Here is a 24,243-nt window from a genome sequence, read left to right on the forward strand (position 1 = left end):
ACAATTTCCGTCAACTTGCCCACACCCTTCTGGCCGGCCCTGTCACGAATACAATCCAGCAAGTATCCCTTATAGTCGCAGTAGAATTATCCACGTGATATCGATCAGGAACGCATTCAGCACATCCTTGTTCCACACGTCGAAATCCTTTCCTTGCAGCAGATCAGTTGCATGTAATCGTACTCTTGTGTCGTGCCTGGACATCGTCCCGTTGTGTACAATTTCCACAGTGTCCGGCACCGCATATGCCGATTCGTTCACAACACGGGTTACCGTTAGATTTTGCGCATATAGCCTACCGGGAGAAAGGTCACCTACATTAAAACCAGTCAATTAAAACAGAACAAGTTCAACCCACCGGGAACATTTCCTTCATCCCCGGAAAAAGCGTCCGGGTGTGGGAAGGGTCGTAGCGAGCCCCTTCCTCTGCACCGCTTAACAGCTGCAGACGATGTCGACTAAAGAATCCCCGTCAGAAAAGGTTATATGGCACAAATCACATCCTAAAATGAAACAATCATCGAAATTAAACACAAGCACACCTTACCTCAGCGTCAGCGTCGTGCTTGAAGGTTAAAAATTTCATCCTGCTTTATTGAATGCTCCAAGCTATTTTTTTGGCTTCCACCACAACTAAATAATACTGTCGTGGTTAGTTTTATGTTTAATCTACAAAACAAAACGTTTTTTATAAGAAATATTACATAATTTGCACAAAATACTCACAAGATCGCCGCACACGCAAACACTTGCTGTTTACATTTTGGCTTCACTCTCATTTGACATGTCAAAAATTTGCAAGCCCCAAAGTGTGGATCAAAAAGGGGGGTGGGAGGGGAGAGAAGGTGATGAGATCGAAGCGGCACGAAATGGCCGTTGCAAAAACCGCATGCTCAGAACGCTAAGTCCCAGAAGAAGGAGATCGAGCTACGAATGTGACAGAGAGGGCATGAGAAAATGAGAGAATTTGAGTGCCATTGTTGGGAGGGAACACGTACAACGAGAGAACAGCCTCCCTAATGAGAAAGTACCTTCCACCATCCATGAGAGACGCTTCTAGCTCCCAACGCACGCTGCCCACACAGCAACAAATACTTTCGCGACAAATCATCCCAGCTGCTCTCCCCATGTTCGATGGATCCGCAGAAGAGTGGCCGGACTTCCTTGCTGCATTCGAAGATTCAACCGAAATGTGTGGGCTGACAAACAGGGAAAACATCCAACGTCTTAAAGCCTCCCTTAAGGGACCAGCATATCAGGCGGTCTACGGTCTTCTCCTTCACCCCTGCAACGTGGACGAGGTAATCGAAACGCTTAGAATGCGATTCGGAATGCCAAGGAGAATAATTGATCAGTGTGCACAACGCATAAGAGATCTGACCACCCCCTGCCTAGACCGACCATCAACTGTGGTTGACTTCGGACTGGCCATAAAAAACATTTTATCTACGGTGCAAGCTTGTGGTGACCGACATGGGACCTTTTTTATGATTCCTCCCTCCTGGACGCGTTGGTGAACAAACTACCATCGACTATGAAGTACGACTGGGGAGGATACTGCGAAAACTTACCTGCAATTTCATTGTACGATTTCTCGTCCTGGATTAAAGGTATAGTGGGGAAGGCCAGTATGCTGATGCGAGATGACGACGCAGTAACATCGCAAAAAAAACGTGTGTAATCAGACAAGGGCAAACCAGCCAAAGGTGCTCCCACCCAAGTGTGTAATATGCTACGGAACGTGCCCGACGATCATACGATGCGAGCGTTTTTAGGGCTTCAACAGCGATGCCCGATGGGACGCCGCTCGATCTACTAATGTATGTTTCTTATGCTTGAAGAAACATGCAGGAACGTGCAACTACAGAAGGAACTGTGGAGTAGACGGATGCAACCAAAGACATCACCCACTACTCCACCCCGCGCAAAGAAATGAGGCCGCCCATACGAACGCTACATACCAATGCAATATACATCAGCTAAGCACCTCTACACTGCTTAGATTGCTATTAGTGGTTCTCTACGGGCACGCAGGAAGTGTACAGACGTACGCTATGTTCGACGACGGTTCCAAACTGACGCTTATAGAAAAGTCCCTAGCGGACGAGCTGGAATTAGATGGGCCAACGAGTCCTATCTGCCTGCAATGGACTGCAGGAATATCTAACAGAGAGGACGACTCAAAACGTGTCAGTTTCGAGGCGTCTGGCCCCAAACAACCCAACTGTTTCACCATAAGTGACGCCCGTACTGTCTCCAACCTATCCATCCGTTCCCAAACGTTGAACCTGATCGAATTAGGAAAAAGGTACCCACACCTAAATGGAGAAGACATGGAGTCATACGCCTATGCACACCCTCGACTGCTAATTGGTCTGGATAACGCGAGCCTAGGTTTTGCAACGAAAAGCCTAGAAGGGGGATATAACGAGCCGGTGGCAGTCAACACAAAACTAGGATGGCTGATCTTCGGAAGCTGTAAGGAATCGAAAAAAGGCAGACATTGCAGCGGACTGCTATCAGGTGAGCCGATGCAAATGCGAAGACACGCTGCAAGAACTACACAACGCCGTAAAATAATACTTCTCAATTGACAGCCTTGGCATCTTTAGAGGAAGTCTCATACAACCGGAGGAAGAGCAAAGAGCAGCTGCAGGACTGACATCCATCACCCGGAAGGACGGAGGGCGATACGAAGCAGGGCTGCTGTGGAAGTACGATGGAGTCACGCTACCCGACAGCGAAGGTATGGCCAGAAAACGCTGGAACTGTCTCAAACTGAAACTGGCGCGCGACCCTAAACTTCACGACGCTGTTAAAAAGAAGCTTAAAGAATACACGGAAAAAGGCTACATTAGAAAACTTAGCAAAAGTGAGTTGATGTCTTCTTACTCTCGTATATGGTACCTACCCGTTTTCCCCGTATTTAACCAAAACAAGCCTGGAAAGTTGAAATTAGTGTGGGACGCAGCAGCTAAAACAAAGGGTGTATCATTAAACTCCATGCTGCTAAAGGGCCCAGATCAGATCACCTGTCTTCTATCTGTACTTATACGATTCAGGGAACATAAGATAGCAGTGTGCAGTGACATCCGTGAGATGTTTCACCAAGTCTTGGTCAAGAAGGATGACCAACAATGCCAACGTTTTTTCTGGCAACAAGGAGAATTGGAAGACGAACCCGAAGTGTACGTAATGCAGGTGATGACTTTCGGAGCGTGCTGCTCGCCAAGTATAGCCCAATACGTAAAAAATCATAATGCAGAGCAATACATGTCACAATAGCCCGAAGCAGTCAACGCTATTATTCAACAGCACTACGTAGACGACATGCTGTTCAGTGCAGAAACCGAAGCAGCAGCCATAAATACAGCGACAAAGGTAGCAGAGATCCACGCAGCAGCCGGCTTCGAAATGAGAAATTGGATCTCTAATTCAGCTACAGTGAGTAGGTCACTCCTAGGCTCATCGGCCCCCGAAGAAAAAAACCTAGACATCGGAGAAACCCAGACAGAGAAGGTACTCGGAATGTGGTGGGACGTTAAAAATGACTGCTTTACGTTCCGTATATCCGACAAACTTAAGGAGCTAACAATGCCACAAGAGAAGGGTCCAACAAAGCGACAACTACTACGAGTACAAATGACCATTTTTGACCCACTCGGATTCATAGCCCATTTCGTCATACGACTAAAGGTAATAATTCAGGAGCTGTGGCGATCGTCGATAGGTTGGGACGACAGTATCCCTCCCCAACAGGAGGAAAAGTGGCTAAAATGGACACAAGATTTGCCCGAGATAGCTGGCCTAAAAATACCGCGCTGTTTCAGAAACCAAACAGGAACAGACGCTGAAATAGAGCTCCACACGTTTGTAGACGCGAGCGAGATGGGCTTCGCGGCAGTCTGCTACCTTCGTTTCGAAGATAAAGGTATCATAGAATGTAGCATAGTGAGTGCAAAGACGAAGGTAGCACCGATCAGCTTCCTATCAATCCCTAAGTCGGAACTGCAGGCAGCTGTAATTGGCGTTCGACTTGCCGAGACAGTACAAAGGTCTGTGAGCTTTACTATCCACAGGAGGATGTTCTGGACCGACTCCGAGGACGTACTCAACTGGTTATCATCCGATCATACGAAATACCACCAATTTGTAGCGTTTCGAGTTAGCGAAATCCTACAATCCTCAGATATTTCCGAGTGGAGATGGGTACCATCCAAGGACAACGTCGCTGATGATGGCACGAAATGGACGAAGGATGCGCTCGAATCGTCCAGCAGATGGTTCAATGGACCACCGTTCCTAAAAAAGACGAAGACGGACTGGCCATCGACGCCACCTCCAACGAAAACAGCCACAGAACTACGCGCACATTTTCTCCTACACAGCACAGATCCAGGAGAAGTAATAGATGCCAAACGATTCTCAAAGTGGTCATCTCTAGTACGACATGTAGCCTTTGTGTGTCGATTCATCCGGAATCTAAAAAGAAAGATAGAAAAAAGGCCGATGCAATTAGACACGCTATCCGGAGAGGAACTGGAAAAAGCAGACCGACACTGTTTCAGACATGCACAACAAACCGAATTCCAAAAGGAACTGTCTCTCTTTAAAAACCAACACGCACAAGGTGGTAAACCCACAGTAGAGTTAAAGGAGAGTAGCATTTCAACGATGAATCCATTCATGGACGAACAGGGAATGCTTAGATCACGCAGCAGAATTCAGACCTGTGAATTCACAAACTATGATGCAGAAAATCCAATAATTCTCCCCAAGCGAAGTCCAATCACTAATCTCCTCCTACTACACTACCACGAACGATACAATCATCAATGCCATGAAACAGCACTAAACGAGATACGCCAGCGCTTCAGGATTCCCAAGCTAAAGACACTGTATCGCAGGGTGCGCGCCCAATGCCAAGCATGCAAAAATCAAAACGCAAAACCCCTCGATCCTATGATGGCATCGCTACCCAAGGATCGACTCGCTGGATACACTCGCCCTTTCACTCATATGGGTATCGACTACTTCGGACCGATACTCGTAACGGTCGGCAGACGGGTCGAAAAACGTTGGGAGGTTCTAGCTACCTGCCTCACTACGCGAGCAATCCACGTAGAACTAGCGGCGTCACTTTCTACTGACTCATGTATAATGGACATTCGAAACATCTGGGCCAGAAGAGGAACACCAGCCGCTATCTATAGCGATCAAGGCACGAATTTCCAAGGAGCCAGCAAGATCGTACACGAGCATAAGGACAAACCAGACTATGCGGGTATCGAACAAGGATTAACTACCCCAGGTATTACATGGATCTTCAATACACCATCCGCACCACACATGGGCGGCGCATGGGAGCGGCTGATACAAAGCGTGAAAAAGAACCTTACAGTAGCTCTAAAAGAGAAGAGACCAAGTCATGAAACCCTTGCAAACGCTCTTACCGAAATCGAAAATGTAGTGAATTCACGGCCGTTAACAGCAGTCCCACTGGATGACGACGAATCTCCGGTGCTGACACCAAACCACTTCCTGGTGGGCTCCAGCAATGGTATCAGATCATGGATCCCACTAGACGCCACACCGGGCGCTGTGAGAAGAAACTGGGTAGCGTTTCAGCAAATTACAGATATGTTCTGGAAAAGGTGGGTTCATGATTATCATCCACAGATTACCCAACGGCCGAAATGGAACCAACCCACCAAACCTTTGGAAATCGACGACATAGTCGTTATCGTCGACGAGCAACTCCCCCGCAACAGCTGGCCAAAGGGACGAATCATCGGGGTGCGAAAAGCAACAGACGGACAGGTGCGGTCAGTGACAGTGCAAACAATGCACGGTATATTCGAACGCCCTTCGGTGAAAATAGCGGTGTTAGATGTGCGTAAACCTAAAGGAACCTCGGATAGCGGTTAGTGAATAAGCAATCTAATCGAACGCACCGTGACACAAAGCTGTTTTTACTTTCTGATTGTAAACAACGTGTACCACGTTTTGTGTACTGGAAGGGAGTGTTGTCAAAACAGCCTTGACATCCAGACAACCATCACAAGCCGCCCGACAAGACGGATGGAACCAAGCGCTAGACGGCCGCCTGCGACGGACCACAGAACCGAACGCTAGAGGGCCGCCACGACACGAATAAAAAAGACACGAAGGCAGTACCCACCGGTCACCAGCACTCAGAGATCCGCTGAGATTGAAGCTGCCCAACAGTCAAAAGCCGAAGATTTTATATTGACCTTTCACTTTTTCTATCTGTCTCTCGCTCTAATTTGAGCGATTTTCCCCTGATGAGTGTCCCCGAGCCTCCTCGTGTGGTTGTTGTTGTTGGAAGTTGAAGCCGAAATCCCCTCGTGCGCTGCCAAAATCAGCGAAGAACGAAATCGAGTGGCTCAAGCGAAAAAACGAAAAAAAAATGACGAACGAGTGTGCTGTGACAATAACACACACACGCACAAGGCGACACCCGAAATCTGGTGCGATACCGGCTTTCAGTGGAGCAAGTACACACATGCACACATTTGGCCACACCACGGTGATACAACACACAGCCACGCACTTGGCGATACACGCTGTGTGGTGCGGTGCGGCGGACGTTCAGAATTCAGTGGTGCAAATACACACATGCATACACTTGGCGACACACGCTCTGCTGTGCGGTGAGATTTGTGTTCTGTGTCCAGTGGTGCAAATACACACACACACGCACTTGGCTACACACGCAGTACGGCGCGGTTGGCTTGGCAGAAGCGCATACACACATTCACGCAGTAGGCTTTACTTTCAGTCCAGTGAGGTTGGTGCTTGTGTGGTGTTTCAGCTCTTGGTGGTCAGCGGATAAACCCCGTAAAAATGGAGATCATTCTAATTTAAGGTAAGTAAAAGTGATTAAAATTATCAACCAACATCCCCCCTTCTAATTCATATCATTTTTCTTCCATTTCATGTGTGTTTCACGGCGAACGGAGACAACAAAACCTGTGGCAGTGTCGTGGTGTTGGAGATGGTGGCCCGTACAGTGCAGCGAGAAGAACTAGGCGCGACAGCGATGTGGAGCAGAAAGTGCTGTGCTGATTTTAATTTTTCTTTGTGCGAGTGTAAAAAGTGTTTTTTTTATTATGTGCGTTAATTTAGAATTAAGTGCAGTGATTATTGTGCATGTGTTGTGTGTGTTTTTTTTTGTATTCTATGTTGGTTCGATATCCAATAAATCGAATCATGTTGATATAATGGTCCGCACTGTATCATTTTGGAAAGAAATCCTGGCAAAAAAGGGGGAGGGGGCTATTTTAACGAAGGGTCGTACCGAACCCCGTTCGGGTTTTGCTTCGGCTTCGGGTTTGCTTCGGCTTCGGGACCCGACGGATCGGTTGAATAATTTCGCCAACTCAGCTTCAAAGCCAGCTTCAATCTCAGCGGATCTCTGAGTGCTGGTGACCGGTGGGCAACAACCACACGAGGGAGCTCGTGGATACTCACGAATGGAAAATCACTCAAATTAGAGCGAGAGACAGATAGAAAAAACGAAAGGTCAATATAAAATCTTCGGCTTTTGACTGTTGGGTAGCGACAAAATAAGCGAAGGAAAGAGACACGGATTTTTTTTAATCGCACGACCAGTACCCTTAAATTAAATAAAGAAAAAACTAAGCCGGATTAAGGCAAATAAAGCGAGATCAACGCAGTTTTTCTATTCATTTAATTTTGAGTACTTCCATTCAAGAAGCCGAGTTGAAGCATTTTAAGCCGTTTTCTTTGCATATTTAAGTCGAGTAAGTCGCTTTTTCCACAGTGGTATTGAATAAAGTCTTGAAAGCCTGTATAGGCCGGCATGTCCTCGTAGGACGTTTACACCAATTAAAAGAAGAAGAAGAACACGATGCAAAATTGATTTTATTTTTGCTAAGTTTTCAACTCAACTGTTCATCAATACTGTTGTGTGTCCGATGAGATTTTTGTCAAACGCAATAAATCTTAGAACACGAAATTCTACAACCTGTGAACTGCTTCCATTCATGAGGGCAGAGTACAGTTGATCGTAATGATTGTCCAACTTCCATCAAAAGACACAGGGACCGCCACCGGCGTACGGGAAAGTTCGCTGGTGGTCCCTGTAGACCGCCATAGGGATGAACGTGTTAATCTGTGTTCTACTTTCTGCAGAATTTTATTGTAGAAAAAATGATTTGACTGAATCAACCGCCGTAGCTCTAAGATTAACAACATGCATTCTGCTTAACATTCATGGTTTTGCTTTGAGTGTTTAAATGTAAGTTGATAATCACTGGTTTTTGAGTTTCATAAATTATAGATGATGAGCCCTGCAGTACTTGGACGCTAATGTTTATACTAAGGAAACATGTTAATCTCATCAACGTAGGTGGATCGTAAAATTACAGGAATTATTTGTCTTAAATTGTATGATAGGAGTACCATAATATCAAAATCTACTGTTGTTTGTTTAAGTGTATGGATTTCTGTTCAACACATCAAAGAAATACCCATATGACAATGGGGATTTATTTCTAGGGCAAACGGGGTGTGAGGTAGAGAGAAACAGGTTGCGACGAGGGAGAAGCAGGATATTTTTGGAGAGAGAGGAATGAAACCAAGGGGGAAACGAAGAGCCTCACATACGGAGAGCGAGAAATGTCAAAACAAACCGTTCGAAACACATTCAAAACAAACGAGGACGCTTCGCGAGCCGGTGTTTGTGAAATTTATATTTTGTTATTTTAAAGTGATTTAAAGTGTTTCAGAAAAGAAAATGGACCAGATAAAGCAGTTGAAGAAGAGTGGGCTGTTATGGAAGCGAGCACTGGCAAGGATGGGTGAAATGAAGAAGAAATCAACCCGGCTGAAAATCAACCCGGTCCGAGTACGAGTATGGAAGTGCAAGGTAAGCGATTTTCATCATCTTTTACGCACGTTAAACTCGGTATCAAGTTTATATTTAATAGTTGTTTTAAAAAGAAACCATATTTAGCTGTGTGTAACTCTGAGTATACGAAGTGCGTATACTTTTTGTGCATTTTGCTGCACGCTCTGGGCCGGTGACCGTGCGAGTTTTTGCAAAACATTTCTGACCGTTTTTAAGTTTTGCGTCAGACCGCAAACTCAAAAGTGTTTTGCTGAACGCACAAATCACAAATGCACTAATTTATGTACGCTTTTATGGACGTATTTAGTGATAAAGTCTTTTAGTTTCAGGTCCGGAAGCTGTGGTTGATGGCGTTGCTGAGGAGTGCCTGATGGATTTCCCGTTGTCGGAGTAGGAGGATGTATTCATTTTATCCGATGATGAAGATGAGGATGAAATAATCGAATACATCGAGAACGAAAGCGAAGAGGATGATAAAGATGAAAAAGATCATCTACTGAATGAGAAAAATAATAGTCCAGCTCAACATCTGATAGCCAAGCGGTTGAGAGTTTGGGCTTTATCTCAAAAGCTACCTAATTTAGTATTGAATGATCTTCTTCGCTTGGTTCGCGAAACAACGGATATTCCTCTTCCTCTAGATTCTAGAACGCTTCTTAAGACACCGGTTGCTGTGGGCAAGGAAATACACGCGGTAGCTGGCGGTGAAATGTGGTATCATGGCATTGCGAAATGTATGCAAAGTTGTTTCCGGTAAGACAGATTGTGCTTAGCTTGATAACATGTACCATGTAATGGTATAACTAATGCATAGGTAACATCTACTGTGTTTCATTTTAGGAAGCTGACTACTTCGGTCAACGAAATATTAATAAACATATTCGTAGATGGGCTACCGTTATTTAACAGCGGGCCAAAACAGCTATGGCCCATATTGGTGAAGCTTGTAAACGTCCCAGAAGCTCCCATATTGGTGGTTAGCGTGTTTTGTGGCTTACCCAAACCGGAAAATGTCGAGGACTACTTGCGCCCACTCGTTGATGAATTGAATCGCCTACACGATGACGGAATTGTTATCAACAACAAAAAAATAAAAATCACCCTTAAAGCTTTCCTGGCAGATTTTCCAGCACGAGCATTCATCAAAGGTAAGCAATGTAGAATAATACAGAGCTGAATAAGTTAACAATATTTATGTGTCTTTTTTCCAGGTGTAACATACTTCAACGGCGCTTGCGGTTGCATAAAGTGCAAAATCGTAGGAAAATTTGATAAGAGCGCACGGAAGATGATATTTGAAGGCGTTGCTGAGGAGAGGATCGACGATGATTTTCGAGATGGAAACTACCCAATAGGACACCAGAAGCACCATACTCCGTTATTAGACTTAAAAGAATTTAATATAGTAGTTTAGATGTCAATTGCAGACGATTTACACTTGTTTCATCTAGGGGCATTGAAGAAATTGCTTAAGGGTTATAAAGGAGTTTATAAAGGGTTTTCAGCATGGTCAGCAGCAGAGCAGGAAGAGATAAACAAGATTTTAGCTAGAATAGAATTGCCAGCAGAGATACATCGAGGTGTTAGGTCTTTAAAATATGTGGATTATTGGAAGGGGACCGAATTCCGGTCTTTTTTAAATCATATAAGTATCCCTTTGTTCTTAGGAAGAATCCACGATTCAGCGTATGATCATTTTAAACTTATTTATGTAGCTCATACTTTCCTTTCGCATTCTTTCTTCAAACAATATTGGACATACGCTGGTCAATTATTAGAAAAATTTGTTTTAGACTACAGCTCAATATACACCAAATATAATTTAACTAGTAATGTCCATAACCTTTTACACGTCACAAAAGACGTTCAAAATTTAGGTCCCCTTCCAGAAATTTCAACATATGATTGTGAAAATACGCTGCAGTTTATGAAAAGGCTAGCTAGACCAGGACCGAGAATATTAAATCAAATAGTTTGCAGGCTTGCTGAGCTTAGGGAAACACAAGTAGCAGTTAGAAAGGAGGAAAAACAGTATCCCATTTTCAAATGCAGAGGAGAGGAAGTAATTTTATTCGTTAAGGAAGGTTTAATGCTAAGGAAAGGTAATAGGAATGGATGGTTTTTGACGAAGGATAGGGAGATCATCAGGTATAGTGCAGCATTAGAAGAATCTGGAAAGGTTTACATAATAGGACATTTGTTAAAGAAGAAGAAAGTCAGCTTTAGTACTCCGTGTAGTTCAGATATCATATTTAATTACGAAGGTGAAATAGCAGATTTATCAAAAGAATTAGGTAGGGTTCCTAAAGATAGTGTGATGTGTTAGCTTGTAGCAATTTCATTAGATGAAGGGATAGGGTATCATTTCAGTCCATTACTACATACTTTAGCTGAATAGGTTAGATAGGGTTTCATTAAGATAGATTAAGACGTTTTAATTGTTCCATGCAAGGCAGCAATGCTTCGACAATTTTCCTTTTTTTTTTCTTTTTCAGCTGGCTAGCAAAAGACGCTTTTATGCATCTTTGAACTCCTATCCCAACCTCCACGTGGTGCTAGCTGGATTATATTTATTGCAAAATTTGTTACATTAATTCTGCAATTTTTATAAACTAATAGGGAAGGGGGCTTTTAAAACTGGTAATATAAAGGACTAATAAACGATGATTATAACATGTCAATTATATACATACTAGCAGTTCGGTTATTTCATTAAACTTATTGCAACTAGATTTTAACAATTGAAAGAAAGGGGTTTTCTATAATTGGAGCTAGATGGAACCTGGCAGTTGGGTGATTTTCATTAATAAAATATGCGCCAATTGGTATGAAAGATCATGGTTTCATTACAACGGAGTAAACGTTTGTAGTAAAAGTTCATTTGTTATTCAATTATATAGCTCTTATTACTTACATAACTAGTTAACAAACCATCACATCTTTTAAGCAATTCATCTTTGTCATCCTTTAACAATAAAACAAAATCACAGCAATTCTTCGGTTTTTCGTTTTTTTTTTTGCTTCGCTTGCAGTCAACGCATTCCCTAGTTTCTTCATAAGAAACTTTTTTACTAATGTATCCGTAGCCTCAAGATAATCGTTACCTCCTACAACTCTCAATAAGTGAAGTACGTATATAAATCGATTGAAATCTATCTTACGTGCACCTACACTACTTTTCTCCGACCAACTACAAGTGGACAAAAATTTGCGATCGAACATTACTTCTAAAACTAAGTTGAGTCTACCTTCTATATCTTTAGCACTTGTAACATAAAATATAAGTTTTTGTGCAGTGTTTAACATAAAAATGCTATCAGATTTTAACCTTTCGTTAAAATTAATCAATCCTGCTTCATCAAAAAAATTTTTAATTGACACTTTTCTGGCTGTGGCATTTTTGTGATACATTGTATCGTAAATTAAATCTACCTTCATGGACATTTCTATCATAATCTCCGTCAAAGCTTCCACGGAAAAGGGAGTAGTAGATGAAGGCATATTCGTTTTAAGTGTTTCTATTTGTACAGATGGAAGTACGGGAAGACGGGATTTCGACAAATCACTGGTATTAGAAATCGATCCAGAAGATTGAGGCAAATTCAAAGGTTCCACAATTGGTCGGTAGACTGTGGGAAGGACCGGAAGGGGCTTATGGGGTGCCTTAAAACTAGAGGAAGCAGATGAGTTTGTTTGCCTAGTAGCAAGACGGGTTTTCGATGAAGCACCAGCGTCGAGCAAATTGTCTAACGGACGGGGTACACATGCATTTTGTACTAAAGGGCTGGTTTCGCTGATTACAAGCACAGGAAGTCGGGATGTAGTTAGTGTGCCAGATCTGGAACAGGAGGAGGAAAGCGATTTTGATGGCATTATTTTATCACTTCGCGAAATGAAATTGGATGATACAACTGGCACATGATGTGGTTCGATGGTTTTAGAATCCATATCTAAAAGAAACGAAAAACATGTAACATTATTTTGTTCACTGATAGCGTAGGAAGATGTGTGCCTCCCAGTAGCCGACAACAGTGACCACGGGAACAGCGCAACACCGGTAAGGTTAATACTTCTAATTTCTACTTACAGTCTTCTCTGTCTTTTCTCCAAATACAGCATTCAAGCAAGCAAAATCACAGCATGGCAGATGGGATGCGAGAAGATCCGCCTACAAATCACAGCACTCTCAAAAGTAAATTAAGGTGTTATATTAAGACACCACTTTTCGAGAAACGGTATTTTATTGTACTTGTTACCGCTCTCACGTTACAACAGAAGAGAAGAGCGATACCCACCACGTGCACACTTATATATCCTGTTGTGAGTGCCCCGCTTGGGCACTCCCTAGCTAATGAGTGTTTTATACTTAACACTTTAAGCGCCGTGTCATATAAATTCGCATGACGGTTTTGCTCACCGTTCAGCTTTGCATCTGACGCTCAGTGATTCTCTTGAGAACGAATGAGGTAGGAAAGAGAGAACGAGAACGACATGTGCTACGCCGCTTATCGCAATGAAACAAAAGAGTGATAACAATTGCACGAGAAACTATCGCTCTCATCGCTCTCTTGCCATGCGCTACGTGCTCACTCAAAAACTGTGACGTCAGGCTGGCGGTCAAAGTGTTAACGAAAACTACTTACAGTGCTACCTAAATTATGTCGACACAACACGCCTTATCTTTTTTTTTTTTTGTTTTTTTTTAATAAGTGCCATTCTTTTACCCTATTTTTATGTACTACATCGGTTTTTCCATTATCCTCAATTATTACATTTTCTCCTGTATCTTCTAATACTGTAAACGGACCGCTGTACGGTGTTTCCAATTTCTTTACATTTTCTCCTCGAATTAATATCTGGTTGCCTGGTTGGAATGTTTTATGTTTTGTTTTTTCGTCGTAATATTCTTTGCTTTTAATCTTATTTTGTATTAGACGATTCCTTACTTCCTCATGCGCTATGTTCAATTTAAGCCTTAAAATAGTTGCGTAATTCTCAAGGTCGTATTGCACTCTGTTAACTTTTTCTTTTATTACGTTAGATGGTATATTTGCTGGCCGTCCATACATAAGGTAGAACGGGGTATAACCTGTAGCAGTGTGTACTGTATTGTTATAGGCAAACTCGTAGAAGTTTGTCCATTTATGCCAATCTAACGCTTTTCTATCACTGTGTATTCTTAGAAAATTCCCTAATTGTTTGTGCGAGTTTTTAAGAGCTCTTACTGTCTCATGATGGTACGCAGTGGATTGCAGTTTTTCTATTTGTAATAGTTTACATATCTCGTTAAACAGCGTTGAAAGGAATTCTGTGCCTCTATCCGTACAAATTGTTTCGGGTACTCCGTACTTAAGGATAACCTGTTCTACGAATACTTTTGCGACTGTTTCAGTTCTTTTGTTTTGTATTGGCGTGGCTGTTACAAACTTGGTTAAATCACACTGTGTTGTTAAAATATATTCAAAGCCATGTGAATTTAGTAATGGACCTACTAGCTCAATGAATATCTTTTCCATACTTGTTTTTACGGTATTTGTTATTTTTAGTGGTATTTTTGGTGGCTTATTTGATTTATATAATTGGCATTGTTTGCATTTGACTATCATTTCTTTTACATCTTTATCAATCCCTGGCCACGTATACCCTTGCTTGATCGTATTGACAGTCCGATGGAATCCTGCGTGCCCTGCCGTTGGTAAGGTATGAAAATCGTTCATTATTACCAGCTTTTTCGCTTTTTCACAATCCTTTATTACTTCAACCTTTTCGTTGAGTACGATGATTTCTGGCATTCCCTTCTCATTCAGGGTTTTTAATTGTTTCATAAATTGTTTAGTAATTTCATCATTTGTTTCTATCACCAAATATGTTTTATGTTTCAGTGCTTTCACATGGGCTTTAATCCTAACTATCATACCCCGTAGGTGAACGATAGTGTAAGATTTTGGTAAAATAATGTTATCTTTTGAAATAACAAGATTTTTTGCATCGTTACAAAACTGCAGCTTAATATAATTGGCTTTAGATACTGCTGAATTATTATTGTTTTGGCATGTATCGTTGCTGACAGCTTTCGACCTTGTTGTGATTAGTATTTCTTCCTGTGCACTCATGGTTTTTAGATCAGATAATGGTAATCTTGATAAGGTGTCGGCTATTACATTTTCAGTCCCTTTCTTATAGCAAATAGTAAAGTTATACTCTTCCAACGCTAGCCTAAATTTGGTTAAACGGCTTGAGGGGTTGTTCATAGTAAAGAGATAGACTAGAGGTCTATGATCAGTAAAAATGTTGAAATGCCTTCCATAAAGATATGGACGATAATGGTTAACGGACCATACTATAGCCAACAATTCTTTTTCTATGGTTGCATAATTAAGCTCGGCTTTGTTAAGGGCTTTACTGGCAAACGAAATGGGTTTCCCGTTTTGGTTACTTAGTACTGCACCTACTGCACTGTTAGAGGCATCGGTATGTAGAACAAAAGTATTGTTTTCACTGAAATCAGGGAAGTCTAAGACCGGAGGATTAACAAAATGTTCTTTAAGTGTGTCGAACGCGGTTTGACAAGTGGGAGTCCAATCAAATGGAATTCCTTTTCTTGTTAGCCGGTTTAATGGCATGCAAATAGCGGCAAAATTCTTTATGTGCTTTCTATAATAATTTGCGAAGGCTACAAAACGTTTCACTTCATCGGAGGATTTAGGGGGTTGCCAATCGTTGATGCATTTCAGTTTCTGTGGATCGGGTTTTATCCCTTCTGCGGAAATATAATGTCCCAGATATATTAATTCCTTCTTCAAAAAATGACATTTTTCCGGGTTTAATTTGAGGTTCACTTGCCGTAATCGCTCAAAGACATCCAATAAATTTTTATTATGTTCCTGCATGTTTTTTCCAAATACGACGATGTCGTCCAAGTGAATGAGACATTGTTCTGCGTTTAAGCCTGACATTGCCACTGTCATCATTCTCGAGAAAGTAGAAGGACTTATTTTTAGTCCCATTGGCAATCTTGTCATCTGATACTGACCAGTTGGGGTAGTAAAGGCGGTAATTGGTCGATCTTCTTTTCTTAATTTGCATTGATAGTACCCTTGAGATAAATCTAGATGTGAAAAATATTTAGATCCTGATAAAGTATATATGACTTCATCAATATTCGGTAAAGGGAATTTATCATCTTGCAATACATTGTTTACTTTGCGATAATCGATTACAAGCCTCCATTTCCTTTTATCAGCATTAGCCTTTTTGGGAACCAATAAAATTGGACTGTTCCATTCTGACTGTGTGGCTTCAATTGTTTTATTTTTTAACATTTTACGGATTTGGTTATCAACTTCTTCTTTTTGTGCATACGGTAACCTGTATGGTTTTGAATATATAGGCATAGTATTATTTTTTATTTTTAAAGACGCTTCATAAACTGTAGTGGTACTTAGTTTATCATTTTGCAAACAGAATATGTCATTATATTTGAGACAAATCTTGGCAATAACTTCCTTTTCATCTTCGTGTAGATGTGATAAATCAAGTTCCTTCAACATTTGATTAGCATGATCAATATTATGTTGCGGAGTTTTAATTTCCAAGATGTTGAAATCTGAAGCGGGTGTAATAGTTGGTTGTAGTTTGGTTATTGTTACTGACTTATTTTGAAAATTTGCTATGCGTATTGGTAATTTACCATTTTTTGGATTCGCTATTGTGTTAGCTATGTACACATTTGGTTGATTTTTTTCATTAAGCACTACACAAGTATCAGTGTGTGTAGTATCGATAAAGGTAACAAATTCTGTTCTGGGTGGGATTATAAAACATGTTTGTTTATGGTTGGCATTACAAGTCAAACTCATATTTTCAAAATTTATATTAGTTTTATGTTTTCTCAAAAAGTTAGCTCCTATTAAACCTACAATGTGGCATGGAAGTGTATCTACGACATGAAATATGATTGGAAAATTTTGCGTGTTAGCATAAATGCTTGTTTCAATGCACCCTAAAGATTTAGTAGTTCCGTTGATACCGTGAATACTTATTGTATAAGTTTTATCTATGACGGCTTGCTTGGGAACATAGTTTGAATTTAATATGCAACATGTAGCTCCGGTATCAATCACTAGATCGCGATTAATTCCGAATAAACAAAACTTGGCCTTAACGCCCGTATCAAATTGTAATTTAACGAAATAAATTAATTATTTCATCATGCTCTTCATTTGAGTTTGGAACTGCATCGTGAAAATCTTCCAAATCGTTAGCATTTCCCAAATGCACTCTATTGTTGTTATTGCTTCGCTCAGTTGATGTTGCGCTTGGCATTCGCTGTTGAAAGTGGCTGTTCGAATAATTTCTGCTGCTATATCCACGTTGATTGTTATTTGTAATATTTCGTGGCTGGTTTTCATAACCTTGATTACTAGAATACCGCTGGTATGGTCTACCTCTATATGCTGGGTTATACGATTGCCTAGGGTAGTATGAGTTTTGGGGGCGTCTCGCATAGCGTTGCGATGGACGCGGGGTTTGATACCAAAGAGCTGTTGATCGCTCTGCAATCGGTTCACATTCTAAAGCATCTGATATGGCTTTGCAAAGTGTAAGCGGATTGCGTGCTTGCAAGAAAAATCTTGTGTTAGCTTCATTCAAACCTTGCGTAAAGGCGCGTACTATAATTGGATTAACAATGCTATGTGCGGCAAATTCCGTAGAAAAAGTTCCTACAGCTACATGAGCTGCGGATAATTTAGCTGCCATTTTTTCTAACTCCTTCCCAAATTCGGAAATAGTTTTTGAGCCTTGTTTCAGCGCGGTTAATTCTTTTTCTACAGCTAGCGGCGTTAAGTGCACGCTGAATCGTGTACGAAGAAGACTGAAAGCTTCTTTTACATTGCATGCTGTGTCTATGACTCCATGAGCAGTACCAATCAATGTGGTTTTCATAAATTTAACGATGTCCACTTCAGGCACTTTTTCAGCATAATCTAAAAGTAGTTCAACACTTTCAATATATGGATTTAATAGCGTATTGGTACCATCGAAAGGTTTGACCAGTTTTAGTGCTAAACTAATATCCAACTTGGCTGCCATTGTGCAAGGTTCACTGCAGGTTACTTTTGTAATGGTTTCGTTTATAATGGTTTTATTTGCAGGGATACCAGTAGTTTTATTTGTATTGGTTTTAATCGCAGGGGTACTATTAGTTTTATTCCTAGTAGTTCTAGTTACAGGGGTGCTAGTAATGGTAATGTAATGGTAATGATTTTTTTTTTTCATTTAGCGGGAAAATTAAATTTAACAATATGCGTAAGAGTATGAACTAGTAGCAGGTATACAGGAACTTAAAAAATGTAATAGTTATTCAGACACCATTTGGAAAGAAAATATTATTAATAAGATAACAGGTAAATCACTTTATCTGACACTTTACATGAATGCACTTTATATGATAAGGAAAAAAAATTGTATTATTATTGTTATCATATACTTATATATATATATATATATATATATATATATATATATATATATATATATATATATATATATATATATATATATATATATATATATATATATATATATATATATATTATATATATATATATATATATATTATATATTATATATATATATATATATATATATATATATATATATATATATATATATATATATTTTTTTTTTTTTTTTTTTTATTTATTTATTTTTTTTTTACGCACTGTTAACAGGTGGTCTCATAGCATTTTTTTATAACCAATTTTGAATATCATTTTATGACAGGATGGGTGATAACTTTTGTTCAAATAAGCTTTCTGGAGGCTTGACGAATACTCAAAACACTCTTACAATCTTCATTCAGAAGCAGAAGCGATAAAAATCAGCCTTCTAAATTCATACACCTTGGGTGGGCTTATCACCTGTATATTATACTTACTTAGATAGCTGCTCGAAAACTGCTATATAATGCAAACAGCTGACAGGCTGCAATTTCAGCCTACGAACTTACAACGGAAAGGCCCCCTTTGTTGTGTGGACATAATTTAGGTAGCACGGTAAGTAGTTTTCGTTAAGTATAAAACACTCATTAGCTAGGGAGTGCCCAAGTGGGGCACTCACAACAGGATATATAAGTGTGCACGTGGTGGGTATCGCTCTTCTCTTCTGTTGTAACGTGAGAGCGGTAACAAGTACAATAAAATACCGTTTCTCGAAAAGTGGTGTCTTAATATAACATGGCGATCCTGCCAACTCAAAGTGTGCTTCGTACCGTGCTATACAATATAAAAAAGTGCTGTGAATAATAGTTGCAAATTTGGTCGACTCTACCAAATAATCACGCATTGCTACACGAAACGAAAAAGCTACGTAAAATAGCTATATTAATGCACAGAGCAATACGTGCAATACAAGCGTACATGCCTCACCTTCATATTGCGTGACGACATACGACACCCAAAACCGAGCATCACCATTACCATTGGGTAACGCCAGAAAAAATCACCAAATCAGAAGAGAATTATCTGCGCTGACCGACAAACCAAATCAGCACAACGAACAGCACCTGTAACTAAATACAGCTACAGCAGCGTGCCGACCGCCATCGCACTAACCAACGGAACACGGGACGTCAGGGCATCGAACTTCGCCATCGCAACGATCGAAAAAAAAAGTGACATCAAGGCACCGTGCTCCAAAAGCGTGCTAACAACGAAAATACAACATCCGAGAACATCCTTGCACCGAGCGAAGAAGAAATCCAGCATCCGAGAGCATCATCGCGCCGAGCAACAGAACGCGTTACATCGAGAGCAAGCTGCGCCAGCGCGTTGAACGAGAGAGCCACACCAGCACGTCTAGCGCCGCCATCGCGCTGATGAACCACTTCGAGCCAGCTGCAGACGCATAACTATACGCAATAAAAGGTACGTGATACCCCCACAAGTAAGTGCCACAAAAAAAAAAAAATATAATTGTGATTTTGTAACTTAAGCTAGATAGGATGTTTTATTTAGTTTTGCTATTTATTTTTTTTAAACTGTGCATTATTTATTTCAAAATATTTTAATCGTATTAAATCATAAATCGTGTTTGAAAAAAAAAAGAGGAAGAAGTGTTAGGTAAAGTGAAAAAAAAGTCAAAGTGTTAGTGCAGTTACAGCATTCCTATCCACGTTAACCCTTTGCATTGGTTGTTTTTGATAGTAAGTTGGAGCCTCGTGATCCTTCGTGATAATCTCATATAATCGGGCTTAATTAAATCGTTCGAACGTGATGAGTTCTTATCAGTTTTTTGGGTTTTCACAATTCTAAAAAAAAAAAAAAACATAATAATAATAATAATACATTGAAATATTTTTCATCATATGTTTTTTTTTTCACCATGCGATATAAGTGTTAACAGTGCGTAAAAAAAAAATAAATAAATAAAAAAAAAATATATATATATATATATATATATATATATATATATATATATATATATATATATATATATATATATATATATATATATATATATATATATATATATATATATATATATATATATATATAATATATAATATATATATATATATATATAATATATATATATATATATATATATATATATATATATATATATATATATATATATATATATATATATTTTTTTTTTTTTATTTATTTATTTTTTTTTTACGCACTGTTAACACTTATATCGCATGGTGAAAAAAAAACATATGATGAAAAATATTTCAATGTATTATTATTATTATTATGTTTTTTTTTTTTTTTTAGAATTGTGAAAACCCAAAAAACTGATAAGAACTCATCACGTTCGAACGATTTAATTAAGCCCGATTATATGAGATTATCACGAAGGATCACGAGGCTCCAACTTACTATCAAAAACAACCAATGCAAAGGGTTAACGTGGATAGGAATGCTGTAACTGCACTAACACTTTGACTTTTTTTTCACTTTACCTAACACTTCTTCCTCTTTTTTTTTTCAAACACGATTTATGATTTAATACGATTAAAATATTTTGAAATAAATAATGCACAGTTTAAAAAAAATAAATAGCAAAACTAAATAAAACATCCTATCTAGCTTAAGTTACAAAATCACAATTATATTTTTTTTTTTTTGTGGCACTTACTTGTGGGGGTATCACGTACCTTTTATTGCGTATAGTTATGCGTCTGCAGCTGGCTCGAAGTGGTTCATCAGCGCGATGGCGGCGCTAGACGTGCTGGTGTGGCTCTCTCGTTCAACGCGCTGGCGCAGCTTGCTCTCGATGTAACGCGTTCTGTTGCTCGGCGCGATGATGCTCTCGGATGCTGGATTTCTTCTTCGCTCGGTGCAAGGATGTTCTCGGATGTTGTATTTTCGTTGTTAGCACGCTTTTGGAGCACGGTGCCTTGATGTCACTTTTTTTTTCGATCGTTGCGATGGCGAAGTTCGATGCCCTGACGTCCCGTGTTCCGTTGGTTAGTGCGATGGCGGTCGGCACGCTGCTGTAGCTGTATTTAGTTACAGGTGCTGTTCGTTGTGCTGATTTGGTTTGTCGGTCAGCGCAGATAATTCTCTTCTGATTTGGTGATTTTTTCTGGCGTTACCCAATGGTAATGGTGATGCTCGGTTTTGGGTGTCGTATGTCGTCACGCAATATGAAGGTGAGGCATGTACGCTTGTATTGCACGTATTGCTCTGTGCATTAATATAGCTATTTTACGTAGCTTTTTCGTTTCGTGTAGCAATGCGTGATTATTTGGTAGAGTCGACCAAATTTGCAACTATTATTCACAGCACTTTTTTATATTGTATAGCACGGTACGAAGCACACTTTGAGTTGGCAGGATCGCCATGTTATATTAAGACACCACTTTTCGAGAAACGGTATTTTATTGTACTTGTTACCGCTCTCACGTTACAACAGAAGAGAAGAGCGATACCCACCACGTGCACACTTATATATCCTGTTGTGAGTGCCCCACTTGGGCACTCCCTAGCTAATGAGTGTTTTATACTTAACGAAAACTACTTACCGTGCTACCTAAATTATGTCCACACAACAAAGGGGGCCTTTCCGTTGTAAGTTCGTAGGCTGAAATTGCAGCCTGTCAGCTGTTTGCATTATATAGCAGTTTTCGAGCAGCTATCTAAGTAAGTATAATATACAGGTGATAAGCCCACCCAAGGTGTATGAATTTAGAAGGCTGATTTTTATCGCTTCTGCTTCTGAATGAAGATTGTAAGAGTGTTTTGAGTATTCGTCAAGCCTCCAGAAAGCTTATTTGAACAAAAGTTATCACCCATCCTGTCATAAAATGATATTCAAAATTGGTTATAAAAAAATGCTATGAGACCACCTGGACTACATACACTTTGATTCTATATTGCATTACCTGATCTCTTTAATGCAACTTGGGATAAATGTAAACAAACCCGTGTTTTCGAGTAGGTTCTCGAATCTAATTCTAGCTTTTAGGCTAAAATTTTCTCGACTGAAAATCGCAGGCTAGTTTTTTGTGTGGTTTTGTATGGATTGTTTACATGATTTCAGCCTCCAACTGTCAAACTCCATACAAAAAACTAACTAGAATCGTGAAGGCCCCCAAAGATGACAAGCCAGCCAAGCCGGGTGCGCACAGTAACACACACACATATCCACATTGACAAAGCGCGTACATAAAAGCGCGGCTTTTTTTATGCAATCTTCGAATCGAAAATGACATTCGAAAACAATTTCGAATGTGTGAAACTATACAATCCTTGGTAAAAACGTACCTTGGTTTATGTTCACCTTGATGCATTCAAAATGACAGCAAACCTCTTGTTTTGCTGAAATCAAGAGGTTTTGAGGTGAATTTGTGGTGAAAATTGTTATATGGGAAAACATTTAATGAGTTTGATATTGAATGAGTGTAAAACCGTTTTTAAACGACAGCGTTGTAATTATGTTTATTACACAATGTTGCTAAACTTAACACCTTATAAAAACCAATGTGAATTAATCACTTTTTTCTATGATATTTTGCATGAATTTTACAAGGGCGATGTCGAACATGCATTTGTAAAAATCATCATCATTATCAATTGTTTGCCATAATCAACTTCATTTCCAGTCATAGGCAGATACATGATTATGCTCAAGCATTTGAATATAGTTGTTAATCGACTTGCGATTCGGTTTTCCCCTTGCTAAGGAATCACACACATCATTGGCTGATTTCGGAAAGTAAAGTAGAGGATTCTATGGTTGTTAAGTTTGAATTTCTTGCCGGAGCACTTCCGTACGTTTTTAATTTAAACTCTCATGCACAGCTACGCGACTGCGATGGATGTTCTTCTGTTTTTCTTTGTACATATTTTTGTTTTTTGTTTTTTTTTTGTAGTGCCTGTTGCGCCTGTCCATCTTCTCTTCTACCCTGTTGCATTCGGCTTCTACAACTGGACGTTTAGTTACCTGCACTTGCTTGGTCCATTCATCTCCTTGAAACGGGATACAGCATACGCCCATCGTTTCGTTTTGAGGTGCGAGATGAGCCACCAAAAGCTATAGGAAAAAGAAAAACGGTCGGTTAATTTATTTGCTAACAGCTGCAAATAATATCGATGTGCGATAAAATACCCACCATACTGTATGGATCGTCATTTATGTTCATCTTCATACTGTATGGATCTCCATATGTGTTGCCTTTTGATGTCCTTGAAGCTATTAGATTGGATCACGCTGGTCAAGGATTCATACACACATGAAAAAGGTACATTGTTTATGGTTAGTACTACAAACATCTGTACAAAAACTCATTCAATTTACCAAACTGGTCGCGTTTCAACTTGATTAGACGATAGCACCATTTTCGAAAATCTACATGCCTTTTCTTTCCGCAAGCTCGATTCACCTCAACACACGTTTGATCAACACCCAAGCAATTCAATTGATAAACAAAACTTGGCCCAGCATCAGTTAAAACAATTTCAACGGCTTTAAAAAAATATTCCACAAAAAAAAACAAATACAATTCCATCAACCAGATCAAATCCGTACGGTTGAAAGTAACTGCTAGATCAAAACAGCCGGTCAGCAAAAGTGCCCGAGTACGGTGCACGTGTACGAAGAAGAGCAACCAATGAAAAACACACCGTCATCGTAACACCGTCTCCGAACGGCATCACCATAACACCGTCACCGTAACGGCGTCGCCTTTACACCGTTACTGTAACGGCGTCACCCCGTTGCCATGGTAGCGTTACGCGCTAAGGAAAATTTATATATAAGAGACTAGCTTAAGAGGCCCGGTTACAGTGCTACGCACGGAAACTCCAGGCTGCACAGAAACAACTGGAGCATGC

At 40.0% G+C, this 24,243-nt stretch overlaps 1 long non-coding RNA gene across 1 annotated transcript; it reads right to left on the reverse strand.

Moving 5' to 3' along the window:
- Positions 1-3: 3 nt before the first annotated feature.
- Positions 4-1,994, reverse strand: LOC125907495 (uncharacterized). The gene is made up of 3 exons (XR_007452714.1): positions 727-1,994; positions 359-669; positions 4-295 (listed from the first exon to the last, which is right to left on the reverse strand). It is a non-coding gene; the product is annotated as an uncharacterized LOC125907495 (long non-coding RNA).
- Positions 1,995-24,243: the final 22,249 nt, after the last annotated feature.

The sequence above is a fragment of the Anopheles coluzzii genome, chromosome 3, assembly GCF_943734685.1.
Source record: "Anopheles coluzzii chromosome 3, AcolN3, whole genome shotgun sequence".
Classification (NCBI taxonomy): Eukaryota; Metazoa; Arthropoda; class Insecta; order Diptera; family Culicidae; genus Anopheles; species Anopheles coluzzii.